Below are 18838 nucleotides of genomic sequence, written 5' to 3'. Positions count from 1 at the left end.
TTTGAGCTTATAATAATGTCAAAATAAATAGTTTCCAGAGCCTCCAGGCATTCACTGTGTAATGATCATTTAAAAGATTTCTTGGTTAGAGGGTCCTCAAAAGAATAAAAGGCGTGTCCGCATCCCTGGTCATTTCTATATTCAAAAGAAGAAATTGCTCATCAAATGCTACAAGCCAATTTCTTTCTTCAGCCAAACTGCCCATTTTAGCATCACTGAATTAAGCAAATGGTTCTACATTTCAAAGTCAACAATGATACTCTTTTCCCTTTAACACGAGCATCTTAAACAGCTCAAAAAATAGTCGAGCTCTTTATTATGGCTTTTCCTGAGAAAGCTGTTTCGTTGTTTATTTTATTTATTCATCTAGACTTTCATGTTAAGATTTGTGTATTTTAAGTTCTGCTAGTCAGGACATTTTAAATGGAGCCAGATTTTCTTTTTATACTTTGTCTTTTAAAATATAATGAGACTGAGCAGTACATCCGTTAATAAAATATAAAGTCTTCCTATTTCTGTTTGTTTGTAATTTCCCTAAGGATAACTCTTAATATAGTAAAACCAAAACCCGCCATAATGAATTACATTTGGTCTACTGGGGGTTGTGGCCAACCTTTTGATAGAAAAATCCAGAGACTCCCTTCTGCATCTCCTTTCCCAACCAAACCCCGTTGGCTGGAGGCTGGAAGGAAGAAAGAGGCTGGGCTGCTGGGGCAGGGTGGGGAAGGGGTAACCTTGCAGATTATTTCAAATTCTACTCTGAAGGCAGAAAGTTATCCAAATGAGATAGCTAGAGATTCACTTCCTTAGAAAAAGATTGAAATTAATGTGTCCCTTAGAAAAGCCAAAGGAAAAAAGTCGTTATTAATTTAGGCAATTGAAGAACTTTGAAAGCCATGTCTAGTACATAAAAACACCTGTCCCTTGAGCCCATCGGCCTAGGAAACTGAATTTTTATACCATGTAAAATAAAGGAAGGTCATTTCTTAGACTTGCTCAACAGAAGATTGTCATTTTAAACCGGTTACTGTAATGAGAAGCTGGGTTTTCGTAAAAAGGACTGAATGCTTGAGTCAGTGTGAAATGAAATTAGAGATGCATGTTCTGCGCATGGCGGCATTTCCGGAGGAGTCTGTGTTCCTGTGACTGCTCTCGATCTGTCTCGTGCCTTCTGGGAAACTCACAGCGTGGTGCCCACATCTAGTCTCTCGGACTTTCTTGCCAGCTTTGGAAAGGTGTTGAGTCTGTTGGATCTGCTGCACAGAGACAGCATGCAAGTGGACCCTTCCCACATTCCTCAGAGAGCAGCCCCCCAGTGTAAAGCTGTGGGTGAGGTTTGATGACCTTTGCCCCTTCATCATCCCGCATTCTTTGAGGGACCCAAGCGCTCCCCCGAGGCATTACCGGAGAAGCAGCTACCCCATAGTTTCCAGATGGTGGGTATCAGCCTGTGTGCTCATTGGGATCGCCAGAGAGCTGTCCAAAAGACATCTTTGTCCCATCTCCACTGAGTCCGATTTTATTGGCCTGGAATGCAGCCTAGGTGCTTGGATTTTTTTCTCTCTCATAAGTTTTTATTGTGAATTAGGTGAAGGTTTACCAAGATCATCAGTTTTTTATTCAACAATTCATACCCATTGTGTTTTATGCCACTTATTGCAATCTCCACAATATAATATGACTTGTTCCACTCCCTACTTATGTCTTCTGTTTCCCTTCCTCCTCTCTTCCTACCCTTCTGAACTTGGGCCTTGGATTAATACTGCCCTTTTGAGATCAAATGGTTTGCTGTTTTCAGGTTTGCGTGCCTCACTTGTGTAATTGCTCCCATTATAGACCAATCTATTATTTGGCTGAATATTGAACCACAGGTAGGAGTTCATTTTCAAACTTAGTGAATAAGGACCATCGTTTCAGAGGTTCTGTTAGTCCCTATCCAGCCAATAAGCCTGGTCTCTTTTATGACTGTGAATTTTGCTTCACTATCTAGGACCTTTGGATGTGATCCCTTTCAAAGAAGTTGGAATTGATAGTTGGAGATCATCTAGTTATTCTGTGCTCAGAGTCATGAAGTCTAATGTTCATGTGGTCCACTCACCACTCTTTCCTCCAGAGTGAGGGTGACAATACTTGCCACCTAGATGGCCACTTGTGAGCTTCTGAAATCCAGCTGCTACTCACCAGCATGGATGTCGAACATAGTCTTTACAGTCTAGGTAATGACAATTGTTCTTGGTGTCCTTCACAACTATAATCCCCAGCCCCCCAGCCCAATAAAGCACTCCCTCCAGTTGTTCGGTTATGCCTAAGGAGTTTTGATAACTTCATCTTCTGTGTGCTCCGGAATATTCAATTCCCTGGATGGTCAGAATGGTCAGTCAGGGCTCAGAATCTTGGTGTTAAGGCTTCTGGTGAGATCCTGGCACATCAGACACAGAGGTTGTGAGGCTAGAGGAGGGGCAGAAGGGGATCATACTGAGTCTAACAAGGAAAGAAAAGGAAATGAAGGATATAAGCAATTAAAAGCAAGCGCATAAATAGATACAAATACACAGATGGCCCTTGCAACATTATTCCCAATCTCGCAAACGTGTCAACGGTCTAAATACCCATCAATAGGTGAATGGATAAGTCAAACATGTTGCCTACGGTATATACAATGGACTACTACTCAGCCATAAAGAGAAATGAACTCTTGACACAGGCTACAAGAGGAATGAACCTCATAAGCATTATGCTGAGTGAAATAAATCAGCTTCAAAAAGGACACATTTTGCTTAATTCCACTTACAAAAAATATCTAGGCTAGGAAAATGAATAGAGACAAACATCTCCCAATTGTTTCCAGGGATAGGTAGGAAGGTAAGTATGGTTGTCACATAATGCCATGTCAATTGGACAAATAAGTGAGGTGGAGTCTTTCTTATACCTATATGAGTGTCCTTGGATTTATTTCTCTAGTCAACCCAGCCTAACCCAGTAGGGCCTGGAGGGGAAGTGCCATCCCTGAGACGATACTGAGCTTCCATAAGGGTGATGACATAATTTTGGAATGGGTAAGGATGATATATGAACAACATGCAGAATGCCACTTAATTATAATCTTGTAGAGCGTGGAAGTGACGAATGTTTTGATGCATGTATATTTAGTATGATTTTTAAAGAGTGTACGCAAAAGAGCAATATGGCAAGTCTGTGTTGCCATTTGCTGTTGCTCAGCTAAAAGCGATTCGGGCCTGTGTAGTTCAAAGGGAACCACAGAGGCTCAGGAGGAAAGCTGGTACCATCTCCAACTGAGACTTGTCTGACCAAATGCAGAGTCTCCCTTCAAGTAACTGACAGGTCAGAGGCAGCTCATCTCTGCTGCAGAAGCAATGATTTGTCTCAATTCCCAGACCACTGTCACAGCCATGTCTTGTTGCTCTCGGTGCCCCCCTTCCCCACCACAATAAGTCACTAGAAAGCCATGCTTCATTTAAAAACAAACAAATAAAACCCTTCTGCCTCCATCCTGGCACTGTTTCAGCTTATTTAGCATCATAACATATGTCATCTGTTTCCCTAAACAATCTAACATGGACATGGCACGATGGGACTGATGAGTTAGGCAAATGAGAACCAGCCTGCCCTCTGAACACACACGATGGCATTTGACTTGCTGTCAGTAGATGCTGTCGCGTTTCTTCTCCTCTTTCATGGAAAATAAATACAGAAAAGAATGAGGACATGAAAAGGGCTGCAAGATGTTTAGCTCTGGTCTTTCTAGAAAGTGTAGAAAAAAAGTATGTGACCCCTGCCTGCCTTTAGATGCCCCACTCCTCTGGCAAACAAGGATTGCACACTGACCATGGACAAGACATCTGGATCTGGGGGGAGGATATAACAATTGCCCCCACCAGCAAAGAGTTTCCAGATTTACGGGACTACACAGGCCAGGGAGCAGCTCATAAAAAGAACAAGAAGAATCACAAAGGAGGGTGTGCTCCAGCACCACTTCGTCCAGCTGCAGGCACATGAAGGCAAAGTTTCTTTTGCTTTCAGTCAAGTTTATGATTTCCGCTGCATCCCTTACCAACACCTTCACGAAGATCTAGGTTCTTGGGTTGTTTCGCTCCAGGGCGGACATCTCCTTGGTAAAGCTTTATGGACAGCTCATGGTCCAAGAATTCCGCCTATATGTTTTGAAAGGGGCCACGTTAAAACCCCTGGCTCAGACTTTCAGGACTGGGCACAATACAGCAAACCCACCATGGGGACAGCAGGATTTGGTAACACTCTCATCTCCATCACAACCTGGACCTGGCAAAGCTATTTTCTTCCACTCACCATCTTTCAATCAATATTTACTCAGCTATTAGTTGCTCCCCAGGCTAAGCATCAGAAAAGTGTTCAAACGTTACCGAATTGTCCATCTAATGGTAGAGGTCTGTGCAAGGGATATGAGAGCAAGAGGCTCAGAGATGATCAGTGGGTAACGAGAGAGGGATTCACCTTTATCATTTGTAGAAAGCCCCTGAGGCTTAGTCACATTGGCAGACTTTCCCTGGAGCAAGCAAATAAAGCTGCTCCCGGCTCAGCTCCATTCCTGATCTGGTCTTGCCATGAGACTATCCAGGCTTTGTCCCAACCCCACGTTCTGGAAACCACGAGTGGAAGGAGGTGAATCTTGGGGATACCATGGAAAAGAATGGGCATTGCACAACACTTCATTGTACTCATATGGAGCTTATGCAAAGGCCAAGAGATAGAACCAGGTGGACTGTGAACAGGACAAGGTGATACTGCATGGTTTAAAATCAGAAAAGGTGTGCATCAGGGTTGTATCCTTTCACTGTTCTTATTCCATCTGTATGCTGAGCAATTTATACAAGAAGCTGGTCTCTGTGAAAAAGAACATGGCATCAGGATTAGACGAAGACCCATGTAATGTCATTGGGAACATTTTCTCACTAAAAATTTTAGGTCATGGCATCAAAAAAGTGTCATTTTAACCTAAATGGGTTTTTAGACCAGTGAAATAACAGCGAGAGTGAGTCAGCATTGTGCACAGAATTGAGCGATACTGGTTCTTTGGGAAATTCATAATCCAACACTGACACTGCTGAGATAAAGGATGACAGTGAGGAAGATTCTACACCTGAGCTCTGTGATGGGCCAACGTGGTGCTCTACTCTTTTCAGGAATGGATGAGCCAGCTCCACCAAGATTCCCCTTTACTGGAGCACCTGCTATGTATGTAGACGTTGAACACAAGAACGCTTTGGCGTTCCTACAATGATTTCTGACCGATGAGGTCATCGAAAAATTGATTATGATAGCCCGGAGGTTTACTTTCAGGTTTTAACCCCTCTTCAGTTAATTTCTGTGCATGGGGGAAGGTTTGGGGCTTGCTTCATTTTCCTACATACGGTATCTCAGTTTGTCCAACACCATTTGTTGAGCAAGCAGAATTTGTCCCTTTGGATATTTCTGTGTCCTTTTTCGAAGGCTAGGTTCCTGTTGACTGGTGAATATATGTGTAGCTTTTCTGTTCGAATCCATTGATCTATATACCTCTCAGTGTACCAATACACTGCTCTCCCTTAGGGAAAAACAACAACAAAAGTTGTATGAGCCCCTATATAATGATTTTTTTTAATGGACGATGAACTATTTTCCAGGCCAGCACTATCCTATGTTTGAGCACATTGCTGCAGCCACTGTGTCAATCCATCATGCCTTATAGCCTGCGGTACTCATGTTCAGGTATAGTGTTCTGCCATTCACAAGGTTCACACTGGCCAGTTCTTTCAGAAGTGGAAGACCAGGTCCTCCTCCCTCGTCTCTGTCTGGAAACTGCTGAAGTCTACCTGCAGTGAGTGACCCAGCAGGCATTTGAACTACTGGCTGCAAAATTTCCACCATTACAGCCAAATGCAGGCCACCACAGTACAACAGACAGTAACAGCATCTTAACACCACACAAAGGCTCCTCCCTGGGGAGACCACGTGTTCAGGCAATTGCTGCTGTTACACATGTAAGTGGGGGCTACATGAAGTCGCACCATCTCCTGTGGCCCTTCCAGGAACAGGCCATTCTGCTGTTGTTTCTACTGGACTTAGGCTCAGCTGCCAACCTGCCCTCTGCACGCATTCTTCTCCTTACCCTTCCATGTCACCTTCTCTTTGCCCAAGTCAATACTGCTGGTCAGTCACCTACTGGTGGATGCTTGCTTCTGAAGTTTCTGAACCACATTTCCCCATGGTTATGAGACATTGCTGCTGCCACTGCGAGCATTTAACAGGTTACTTTACACCTTCAATGAGAAATCTAGGGGAATAGAAAGAAAGCTTCTTCTTTCTCCCAAGGAGTGGGTGGTGGTTTTGAACCGTTTCCCTTGAGGTTAGCAGCCCAATGTGTAACCCACTACACCAGTAGAGCCTTGGTGGCACTGTCCAGCAATTATTAGACTGCTAAATATGAGGTCAGGGTTTCAAACCTACCAACTTCTCCTTGGGAGAACGATAAAGCTGTTCCCATAAAAGACTGACAGCTCCAGAAGCCCTCTATAGGGTGGCTATGAGTTGGAATTTTGCGGTCATTTAGGGCTTTTTGGTGGCATGTGATTTTTTAGGGCTTTTAGGTTGTTTGTGGACGTTCAAGGTGTGTTTGGGGCATTCGGGTGGTTTGGGGTTTTTAGGGTGTTTTATAAGATTTTAGGGAGTGTTTAAGGGATTTAGGGGTGGTTTTTTAGAGTGTATAGGTATTTTTCAGCACAATATGGTGATTTTAGTGATGTTACAGAGTTCCTTAGGGATTTTAGGGTATTTTTAATATTATATGTGTTTTTTTCCCCCAGCATTTTAGGTTTTCTTAGGGCTTTCATGGTGTTTTCAGGGCATATATGGGGTTTAGGAATGTTTAGGGTTTGGGAATCTTCTAAGGATGATTTTTGGAAGTTTCACATGTTTGGGTGGGCATTTGGTGTTTTTTTGTGGCTTTAGAGTGTTTATGGGATCCTGTCAATTTGCAGCTTTAATTCCGCAAAGAAAAGTCAGACAGCAAGCCAGAAAGGAGCAGGAAATGAAGGGGAAGCCCAGGCCACATGTTACAGCTGCCAAGTCCGGAGAACCTAGGTGTGGTCGTTGGCTACCTGGGACCGGGAGTGGGGCTGTGCTCCTGCCCAAGGGTGCTAGGGAGTAAACCAATCTCAGCTGGATGTTTGGCTTTTCTACTAATTAGCCGACTCCATGAACTTTCCCAGGGGCAGCTGGCGAATTGCCAGGGGAACCCAGCTAGACCCCCCACACAAAAGCACAGGGATGGTTACAGGAACAGGAGGTTTCACACAGTGGATGTGCAGGGCTTGGGGTCGGGATTGGGGGCCAAGGTGAGGAAGGGGCAGCAATAAGGCCTGGTCCCAAATAATCAGACACTGAGCAATAAAAGTACAAGGACTGCCAAGAGAACATGGGGACAAAGGATGGCTGGACTTCATTTGATATCTTTGGACGTGCTGTCAGGAGAGACCAGTCCCTGAAGGGACATCAAGTCCATGAAGGACATGATGCTTGGCAAAAAGTGGAGGACGGGCAATAAAACAGCTCGAACCAGTGGCTACATCAGTGGGCATAGTAACAATGGTGAGGATGGTTCGAGACCTGGCAGTGTTTTATTTTACTGCTTGTGTTTTTCTAGAACTGTCTTTCCTGGATGCACGAGGAAGGATAACTGTGCTTGTGGGAAGCAAATGCACAGTGGGCAGCGCTTTGGCCAACATAGGTACACCACCGGCACACAGTGCCCCCTTACTTGGCATCCAAAGTGACAGGATTTGTCTTTCCCCAGAGCTCTCCAGCCCTGGGGGAAGCGGCCCTGCCTTCGGCGCACCGCCAGGGGCCAGCACTGCTGCTCTCTCACTGGCTACATCTGTGAGGACCCAGAGAGCAGCTCCTTTCTGCTGCTCTCCTCTCAGACTTCTGCCAGAAGCCTTGGCTCGTCCTGGATCCTCCCTTGATTCCCACTCTGCACCTTTGGGGACGCCCAGCCCATTAACTCTCTCCCATCCTTCCTTGCTGCCTCTTGTCCAGATGCCTGAGCTGGGCTTCAAGTAGTTGTAATGTTATGCTTAGGTGAGATGTGTTCAGCTTGTTTACTGTCTGTATACAAGAAAAGAGTGCAGCCCAAGACATCCACCCTTTTGTTCCTCTATGGAAAGCCTGTTACGTGTCATAGTCTTCTCTCTGTGCAGTGCTTTCCTCTGCTGCTGATGCTTTTACATGAAATAGGACTCGGTGTGTCACCGCTACAGGAAATTATCTCTGAAAAAATAATATGCCCAGAACTCAGAAACAGTGTCAGCTTGCATCTGGCATCATGGAAGCATCATGGGTGTGTTTCCATTCATTCGCTCCTGAGTGTCACATGTTAAACTCAGTGCATAGCATAAACAGCAGCAGGCACAAACTGAGACAAAGCACACCCTTTGCTGTGAAGCACATTCCGACTCCTGGCTGCCCCTGTGCCACAGAGTAGAACTGCCCCGCAGGGGCTCCCTAGCTGTCATCTTTACAGAGGCACATGGCCACACCTCCCTTTTGGGAAGCCACTGGGTAGGTTTGAACTTCAGGGTTGTAGTAGTTGATATTGTAGAGCCCTGGAGTCAGTTCGGATTCATAGGGGCCTGTGCACTAGAGAGAGAAACAAAGCCCAGTCCTGCGCCATCCTCGCACTTGTTACTGTATTTGAGCCGATTCTCGCAGCCACGGTGTCAATCCACCTAAGTAAGAGTCTTCCTCTTGTTTGCTAACCCTCTGCCAAAAATGATGCCCTTCTTGCAGGACTGGTTCCACCATAGTAATATGTCCAAAGTACCTGAGACAACGTCTCCGCATCCTCTTTCAGATCTCCTGCCTTTAGTTTGTCAGCTCACTTCGATGGAGTCGATGCTGAGCCATAGCGACTCTATGAGATCAGAGCAGAACTATCTCTGTGGGTTTCCCAAAGGCTAACTCTATGGGAGTAGAACGCCTCATCCTTTTCTTCTGAGGACTGACTGGTGGTTCCCCACTGCTGACATTACAGTTGACACCCAAGGCATAAGGTACTATGCCACCAGAAGTCCCTTGCCCCTGTGCAATAACCAACACCACCTACACACAAAACCCACCCCTTCTCTGTCAGTTTGATGTATGGTGATGGCTTGAGTTGCTATGAAATTGGAAGCTACTAGGGGGAACCCGACAAAAACTACAATTTTTTCAAAACTATGCATTTAAATTTTTTATCCCCTTCATAGTACTCTCCATTACACTTCACACATTTGTCTAATCTGTGATTACATTCTTGGAAACATTTTTCAAACTCAGCAGTTTGGGTGACACCCTTGTTTTTTACCCCCCTCTTCTGTGTTGTCAAACCACTGTCCTTCATTCATGGAAACAGAAAGAAGTCACATGGAGTGAGTTCAGGTGATTAGGATATGAGGGACAAGAGAGGCATGCTTTTTTGGGGGATGTTTTCATACTGTTATTTCTTTTCTCTTTTTTTATAATCAATTTTTGGGGCCTCATACAACTCTTATCACAATTGATACATACATCATATTTGTACATTCATTGCCCTCATCATTCTGAAAACATTTGCTCCCCACTTAATCCGCTGGCATCAGCTGATAATTATTCCCCATCCCTCATGAACCCTGAATAATTTCTAAATTATTATTTTGTCTTATCTTACACTATACAATATCTCCCTTCAGCCACTTTTCTGTTGTCTGTCCCCCAGGGAGATGGTTATATGTAGATCCTTGTAATCGGTTTCCCCTTTCCATTCCTCCCTCCCTCTACCCTCCTCGTATCGCCACTCTCACCACTGGTCCTGAAGGGATCATCCGCCCTGGATTCCCTGTGTTTCCAGTTCCTATCTGTACCAGTGTACATCCTCAGGTCTAGCTAGATTTGTAAGGTAGAATGGGGATCATTTTAGTTGTGGGGGAAGAAGCATTTAGGAGCTAGAGGAAAGTTGTATGTTTCATTGTTGCTACAGTGCACCCTGACTGGCTCCTCTCCTCCCTGCTACCCTTCTGTAAGGGGATGTCCAATTATCTACAAATGAGCTTTGGGTTTTCACTCCACACTCCCCCGTATTCACAAAGATATGATTTTTTTGTTCCGATGATGTCTGATACCTGATTCTTCCGACACCTCGTGATCACACATGCTGGTGTGCTTCTTTCATGTGGGCTTTGTTGCTTCTCAGCTACATGACCACTTGTTTAACTTCAAGCTTTTAAGACCCCAGAATGTATAACTTTTGATAGCCGACCACCATCAACTTCAGTCACCACATTTGCTTATGCACCCATTTGCCTCCAGCAATTGTGTTGGGGAGGTGAGCATCACGGAATGCCACTTTAATACAACAAAGTATTTTTGCATTGAGGGAGTACTTGAATGGAGGCCCAATGTACATCTGTTACCTTAATACTAAACCTATAAATATATGCATATAGATCTATTTCCCCATCGTTATACATAAATATATTTACATATGCACATGCCTTTATTTAGACCTCTATAAATGCCCTTTGCTTCCTACCTCTTTCCTTGATTTCCTTTTACTTTCTGATTGTCCCACTCTCATGTTCAGCCTTCATTTGTGTTTCAGTAATTCCTCTAGGTTACATTACTCTTGGTTACACTCTACCAAGCCTCCTACACCCTCCTCACTATCTATTTGGATCACTTGGTGTTCCCTTGTCCCTGGGTTTGTTAACAGCACTTCCTTTTTCCCTACACCCCCCTTTCCCATCTCCCTCCCCCAGCTGTCAGTCCCATTGTTTTCTCCTCCAGATTGTTCATCCAGCCTATCTCATTTAGACAGACCTGTGGAAATCATAGCATGCACAAAAACGAGACAGAGCAAACCCAAGCAACAAAATGAAACAAAAGAACAACACCACCACCAACAAGCCAATGACAAAAAGCAAAACAAAACACAAGAAAGAAAAGCTTTTAGTTAGTTCAAGGACTGTTTGTTGGCCTTTAGGAGTGTTTTCTCATAGAGTATGATGGGTCAGCTAGCCCTGGCCCCAAAGTCTATTTTTGGTATTCCCTGGGGACTTCGTTGCTCTGTTCCCCTTCCTGTTCTGTTGTACACCCTTAGTATTTTGCCTCGGTGTGCTGGGATCAGATCGGGCGATAGAGGCATGCTGTTTTTTTTGTGTGAGCAGGTGCACTGTCATGGTGGCAAAACCAGTCCCCTGTCTACCACTAATCAGTCCTTTTTATTTTAAATAAATCATTTTATTGGGGGATCTTACAGCTCTTGTAACAATTCATACACCAATTTGTATGAAGCACATTTGTACATACATTGCTATCATCATTTCCAAACATGTTCTTTCTCCTTGAGCTCCTTTTTTCCCCTCCTCCCACCCACGTGAACCACTGATACTTTATACATACTTTTTATTTTTATATTTTACGCCTCTGCTGTATCCCTTCACCCAAACTTCTGAGGTTTGTTCCCCTGGGTGGTGGAGTGGGGCTGTATGTCCATCATTGAGATTGGTTTCCCCTTTCTTCTGCTTCTCCCCCCTACCTTCCCTCGTGGTGTTGCTACTCTTAGTATTGGTCCTGAGGGGTTTATCTGTCCTGGATTCTGTGTGTCGGAACTTCTAGTCAATAGCAGTTTGCAAGCTCTGGTCTAGCCAGACAACTCAGACCTTCTTACACAATATCTTCAGAACCTCTATATAGGAAGCTTGATTAACAGTCTGACCTAGTGCAATGACTAAACTCCAAATGCACTATCACTCTCACATCAACAAAACCAAACAAATGAGCATCTTCTTGAAGTTTGAGTTCACTTGACGAGGTGTATTTGAGTGAGGTGATGATGGCGTCTTACACTGACTTGATTTATGTTTGCATTCTGGCTTGTGAGAAGAGCACAAGGTCTTGTCACCAGCAATGACCTTGGGAAAAAAGTGTGGGTGCACTAGCTCAGAGCAAGTTGCCAGATGCCTGCCCAAACAGGAGAATGTATATTTTGAAATGTGTACCCAGTGGAGCTTTGTACCGCTTGGTCTTTTGGCGGGGGTGGGGTGGGGGTGGGTGGAAGGCCGGCTACTCCTTTGTAGGTTAGATAATCTGAGATGTGCTATTTGAAATTTCCTGGGGCCAGTTTTAGACAAAACTAGAAAAGTTAATTTTGCTGTATGGAAAAATCTGACAGTCTGGAAGTATCTAATTTTCCTCACATGCCATCATTCCCCTAGTAGCATTATTCTTAGTTAAAGCTCTCCTCTGTTCCTCCTTAGGGTTTCCCCCACTACCTGATGTTCCTTTTCTCCTACTCATCATCAAGGGACTTGTGTCCAAAGTGAGGACAGCAAATAAGAGACCCTCCTGACTCTCTGTTAAGAAGGGTGCTCTGGTGCATGCGTGTGTTTATGTGTGCACATACAATCGCATTTGAATTTTGTTGGAAGAGGCTTCATAGAGACAGAGAGTGACATGGTTAGAGCTGCTGCACATGTAGAGCACTGTACTCTATGGTGTTCTAATTCAAATGCATGTAAGGTCCAAGAGAGGTAATAGAAGCAAGTGACCAGGGTCAGGGAAGGCAGTAGGAGGAACTGAGGGAGCCTGAATGCCTCACACCCTGCCAGTTTCACTGATTCTTGGATGGGAGAGTACCAACCTAGTGCTGTGAAATCTTCGCAGTTTTCAGAGGCTTGGGGGATTTAAATTTTGTATGTAAAAAATAGACATCTAAATGCTTGTAATTTATTGATTTCGATAAACACACTGAATGCCAGTACGCAAGTCAAACAAACCAAACTGACAGCCATCGATTCTTTGCCAACTCATAGTGACCCTATTAGACAGGGTAGAACTGCCCCTCAGTTCAGCTCCCAGCCCTGGAGGCCCACCAGTTCCTCGTTATTATCATGAGGAATACTATTTTCACAAGAGCATTACATACCCCTAGAGACTAAACCATAAAGCCATATAGGCTTTGACCATCAATTCTGATATGCTTTTTCCTCAAACTGATGGGTCATTTGATGGAATCCTTGTATTACTTCCCTAACATAAAAATTAATCAAGCAAAGGAGATTCAGTGCTCAGTACTACAGCCCCCTATTTAGAGATTAACTCTTAAAAACCACCACCACCACCACCACCACCACCACCACCACCACCACCACCACCACCACCACCACCACCGCCACCTTATCTATGTTGATAAAAACTTGAGTAGGCTGTATAAATATCTCAAGTATTTAGGATAAAATGGATTCTTATTCTACTGTCACATATTTAGTTTGAGATATGTGTTTCCATCTGAACACAAATTAAATAGACCTCATTGACATCTTTTCAAAATGCCATAAAAATTAAATGATTACCTTAAAAGATACTCAGTATAATTAGGCATCAGAAAAATGTACATCAACACTAGAGCGAGATAGTGTTTCAACCCATCAAGATGACACTAGCCAAGAATATTAAAAATACCATTGAGTGCTGGAAGAATGAACAGATTTGTGTCAGAAGAACAGTCTGAAAGGTCCTTAGAAGCAAGCACGGGGAGACTTCACATGCTTTGGATATGTTATCAGGAGATGCCAGTCCCTGGAAAAGGCTGAAATGTTAGGTTCAAGTATAACAACAGTTTTGAAGATGGTGTAGGACTGCGCAGTGGTTCATTCTGCCTTGAGTTGGAACTGACTCAATAGCACCTAATGCTAAAAGCTAGATGCTTTTGATCCTAAATGAAAAGTGGATGGTCCAGCCTCCATACCAGCTACGTGGACAACTGCCCCTCCCCCCAGAAGAATTTACTTTAGAAGATGGCACTGAACCTGTAGCTAGGGGAGATGGACATGTCTGATCAGAGCACACAGGGGCAAATGAAGGGGGAGGAAGAGAGTGGAGCACACACTGGTCCACCAGGCTTGGAGGATGATTTTGGCACTCTGAACAGCCAATGTACAGAGTGGACCATATGGCTGATCCCACTATGAGACATGCCATCCCTTGCTGGCCCAGAGCCCTATGGGGACAATACCGGAGACTCTGTGTTGGGACTGACCCGACTGGCCCTCCAACACGGAGGTAAATCACTAAAAGCATGCAGCAGAGCAACCATGGGAGCAGAGCGGGTAGTCCCTGAGGGAGTACAAAGGACAGATTCTGGGGCCAGAGCATGATACGCCATCAGACCTGACTGAAGGACACACCTATAGAAAAAAAAAATCAGACCTTGATCTATTTACAGGTTTTTCTTTCTTAAAAAATTTTTTTGTCTTTTAATTAATTTACTCTTTTATTGATCATTGGTTTTCTGTTGTTGTGTTTTTGTCATCACAGTGTTCTCACCCATCGCCTATCTTGCTATGGTTTGATATTTGGTGCATATTATTATCTCAACAGATCTATCTAGATAAGATAGGCTGGAAGAATAGTCTGGAGGAGAAAACAACAGGACCAATGGTTCCCGGGGACATGGGAGAGAGAGAGGAGGGGGTAAGGAGGTGATGCTGACCAATCCAGCGACAGGGGAGCAACAAGTAATCCAAAATCCGTCGCAAGGAGGGTGTGAGAAGCCTGGTAGGTATTCAGCAAGGGCAATGTAACCAAGAGAAATTACTCAAACCCAAGTGAAAGCTGAGCATGATAGTCGGACAAGAGGAAAGTAAAAGTAAATAGAGGAAAGAACTAGGTGACAAAGGGTATTTCTAGAGGTCTACATACTGGCATGTACATATGTAAATATATTTATACAGGAGGGTTCGTAAATAGATCAACGTGCATATATTTATAGACTTAGTATTAAGGCAGTAGATGGACATTGCCAAATACTTACTCAATGCAAGGAGACGTTATATTAAATTGGCATTCCATGATGAACACCTTTCCAACATGATGGTTGAAGAAAAATGTGTGCACTAGCAAATGTGGTGAAGAAAGCTGATGGTGCCTGGCTATCAAAAGTTATAGCATCTGGGATCTTACAGGCTTGAAAATAAAGAAGCGGCCATCTAGCTCAGAAGCAACAAAGCCCACATGGAGGAAGCACACCAGCCTGTGTGACCATGAACTGTTGAAGGGATCAGATATCAAGCATCAAAGAACACAAAAATCATGTCATTGTAAATGAGGGTGAGTGCAGAGTGGAGACTCAAAGCCCATTGGTAGGTAACTGGACACCCCTTCCTGAAGGGATTTGGGGAGGAGATAAGCCAGTCAGGGTGCAGGGTAGCAACAATGAAACATGTTTCCTCTAGTTCCTAAATGCTTCCTCCCCCCACTATCATGATCCAAATTCTACTTTACAAATCTGGCTAGACAAGGGGATGTACAGAGAGATCGCCTTGGAGATTGGGTGGATGTTCCCACAGTAGCGTGGAGCCTCACAAGTGGTGGTCAGGCGTTTCCCCCAGTCACTTGTAGGACCTCAGGATTTAGGCTGGGGATGCCCCCACTTTTTATAGGGGAGAACAACCTGTGGCCTGGTGTGTGGGAGAGGACCAGCGTGAATTCCCCAGCTGCTTGCCACACCAATAAGTGGGGGGTGGGAGCTCCCTCAGTTGGGCCTTCAGGTTTGCCCTAGGCAGAGGGCAGTGGCCTGGAGACAGCTATTGTCTTGTGATGGGAAAGAGAGTGAAAGGAGAGGAAAAAGAGAGAAAGAGGAAGACACAGACTGGGGCAATAATTCCAACCAGACTGACAACCACTCACCCACACACAACTAAAATGCACAGAGTAAACAAAGGTGACAACAGTAAAAAAAAAAAAAAAAAAGAAAAGAAAACAACTAAAAAGGAGAACCAAATCTGTGGAGGCTGTGGTAGGAAGTAGAGAAGAGCTAGATGGAGCGGAGAAAAGCAGAAAACCTGTAAGAAGAGCCCAATAAAAGGAAAAAGAGAGAAGAGAAAAGGAAGGAGGAGGAGAGAGTATTTTTTAAATGGTTAAAGAAATAACTGACCCTGTGTTATGCTGTGTGTAGCTCTGACTCGTCCTGTGTGCAGTACTGTCTTAGGGGTCAGGCTGCCCACTAGGAGGACAGGGTTGCCCTAGGCAGAGTGTAGGGCTCTGGAAACCAGCAGTGGTATGTGCAAGCAATGAGAGGGAGCAGAGAGAATCGTACAAGCTAAGAGAGAGGTGAAGAAAGCAAAGACAGAAAGAGGAAAGAAAGAAAAAGAGAATAGAGAGAAAGAAGGAAATAAATCCAACTGAGTTCACTAAGGTTGGCTGTGATGGTAAAGAGCAAGGAGAGAGAGAAGGAGGAAATAAAGTATAAAGTAGTAGCTGATCCCTGATTGCTTGGATGAGGGGCCAGAGGGGTTTAGACACTGCTCCAACATGGCAGGTCAGTGTGCCCTTTTAATGCCGGGACCCAGTGGTGCTGGGCAGAATTGCCCTAGTTGACGAGATCACCTTAGAGGCATGACGGAGGTTTCTTCAATGGTGCAGCGCACTGTAGGTGTTTGTCCCAGGTGCCTTGTGTGGTGTACAGCACTCCCACACAGGGCAGGCTGGAGTGCCTCCTGCTATTTCGGTTGATTTGCCCTAAGCGGAGGGAAGTGTCCTGGAAGCCTTTAGTGGCATATGAGAGGAGAGAGTGGGAGAGAAGAGGAAAAAGAGGGGAAAAGGGGAAAAAAGAGGGATAAAGAAGAAAGCGAGTAAATAAAAGCGAAACACCAACCTGAGCACGTTGAAACTGAGTGCGGTGGAAAAGTTAGAAGGGCTAGTGAATAAAGTGAGAATAAGTAGAGCAGTGGGTAAGGAGGTAATGATACTTGATCACCTGTCCTTGAGGCCAGAGGAATTCCAACTCTTCCTCAAGGTCACGGGGTCATGGACTTGTAAGGTCTCTCTCTCTGGCCTAAATTCCAACCCCAGTCCTTGGCTCCCCGCGAGAAAAATTTCATGCGGAAAGCCGGGCTCATGATCCAAGTGAATTTAATGAGAGTTAAAAGAAGCTTCAGGTTTTACAAGGCACCCATAGGATTCCTTTGACCATGGGGCCTGGCAGAGACTGCCTCAGGTCATGCAAGGATCTCTCTCCTCCCAGGAAGACGACCAGACCACCCCTCTCCCTTCTGGTTCCTGCCTTTTCAAGGGTTCCCGGGGAGGCTGGTGAAGGAACCCAGGTCAATCCCATTGGCTGAACTGCAATCATCTGGCCCAGGTGGGCTGCTCCAGGTGCAACATCCATCGGAGCCCACGGGCAGGAAAATCCAGCTTTCCTATGCTGGCTCTCCTGGGCATGCGTTAATGGACTTTCCCATCCCTGATGTAGGGTTCCACAGATGCTGTGTGAGATTACTTCAAAAGCAAGATCGCGCCCGTGGCCAGGGGTCACTTGGGTGCTGGAGTACCTGCCTTGTGCTGCATGTAGCACTGCAGCAGGGGCTGGGAGGGGGCACTGGGGGGCTCCCTCAGCCCCGTCTAGGGCTCCAAGACCGGCAGGGCCTCCCCAGCTATGTGTAGAATCACTGAGAGGGAAGCTTGTTGTCCTATCTAGACTGCTGATGCTTCCTAGATCAGAGGATTTTCTTTTTTATCCCTCTGGCCAGCTAGAATGAAATTGTCTCCCACAGTCTCTGGGCTACAGCTCAGTGCTGTTTAAGGCTGACACTGCTACAGCGGGTCTTTGTTATGGTAAAAGCTGCCAGGCCCTGTGGCTGAGTTCTGGCATTCCTTAGCTAGGTTGCTTCTTATGCTGATTTATGTTAAGGGACTCCCCTATGTGGTGCTTGGAGCTGAGCAACCAGACTTGGGTTTGAGTTTTAAACCAATCATTTATGTTTCACCCTTAAAAAAAATTCTACTTGTGATGTGCTCAGATTTGGTGGCTGTCAAGCTGACCCCCAGAGGGGGAGATGCAGCTTATCAGGGGGGTTGTTTACTAGTCGGCCAATTGGAACTAAATTTGCTCCCTGGACTCCCGACTTTCTGCCTTTTTCTCCCACAGCATGATCTTCCTAAGGTAATAATATATTTTTTCTTCTACTCTAAATTATGGCTACCCACCACCAACCCCTGACCGTGAGCTCAAGGCATCCAACCACATGGAGAGCTCAGTGTGGGGTTCCCCTCGTGTCTGAGATTCTGCCCCCTCTCAGGGCGTCAACCTGCAGGGATCCCTGCTCCAGGCAAGGGCATATCTGGCACCTGCCACTTCGTCAAAATTATAGTGCTTTAAAGCATTCTTGGTTTGCTTTGTGAGTGGAAATCCCACAAAAGAAGGGGTTCAGGAGAAACCCTGTTACCCTAGTTCTAATTTCAGAACTCCACCTCCCCGTTTCCTTCACCTAATTTCCTATTTTTCTGGTCTGGCAGCAGGAGCTCCAGATAGATGGGTCCTATCTGGTCGCCATTTTCTCTGAATCCCTCCATCTATTTTTTTTACACTCTTAAAAAGTACAAAACATTTACTCTACAAGCGCAAACAGATTTTCAAAAGCAGGGAAAAACCTGAACGTTCAGTACATGGTTCAATCGTCTTTTCATCTCTGTGCCCTAACTATGCTGAGCTCCATGGAACTGCATGGAGGGGAGCTATTCTGGCGTCATCGAGCCAAGTGAGTGTTTTGAATTACCTCAAGTGAATATTTGACTGGAAAGCATAGGGTGTAAAAAAACCCTGAAATCAGTTGGTGCACATCCATCACAAAGAACAGGGCCTTGTACTTAAACCTTTTTTCTGAAAATAAGCAGCCATCTAAGTGAGATATCAACTAAGGCCGCCCAGAACAAGCAGCACAGCCAGTGTGATGCCAGGGTGATAAATAATAGAATCTCAATCTGCAGGTATGAACAAGAATCAGAGCTTAAG

The sequence above is a fragment of the Tenrec ecaudatus genome (genome assembly GCF_050624435.1).
Source record: "Tenrec ecaudatus isolate mTenEca1 chromosome 4 unlocalized genomic scaffold, mTenEca1.hap1 SUPER_4_unloc_12, whole genome shotgun sequence".
NCBI classification, from domain to species: domain Eukaryota; kingdom Metazoa; phylum Chordata; class Mammalia; order Afrosoricida; family Tenrecidae; genus Tenrec; species Tenrec ecaudatus.
Note: the sequence above shows the minus strand (reverse complement) of the source record.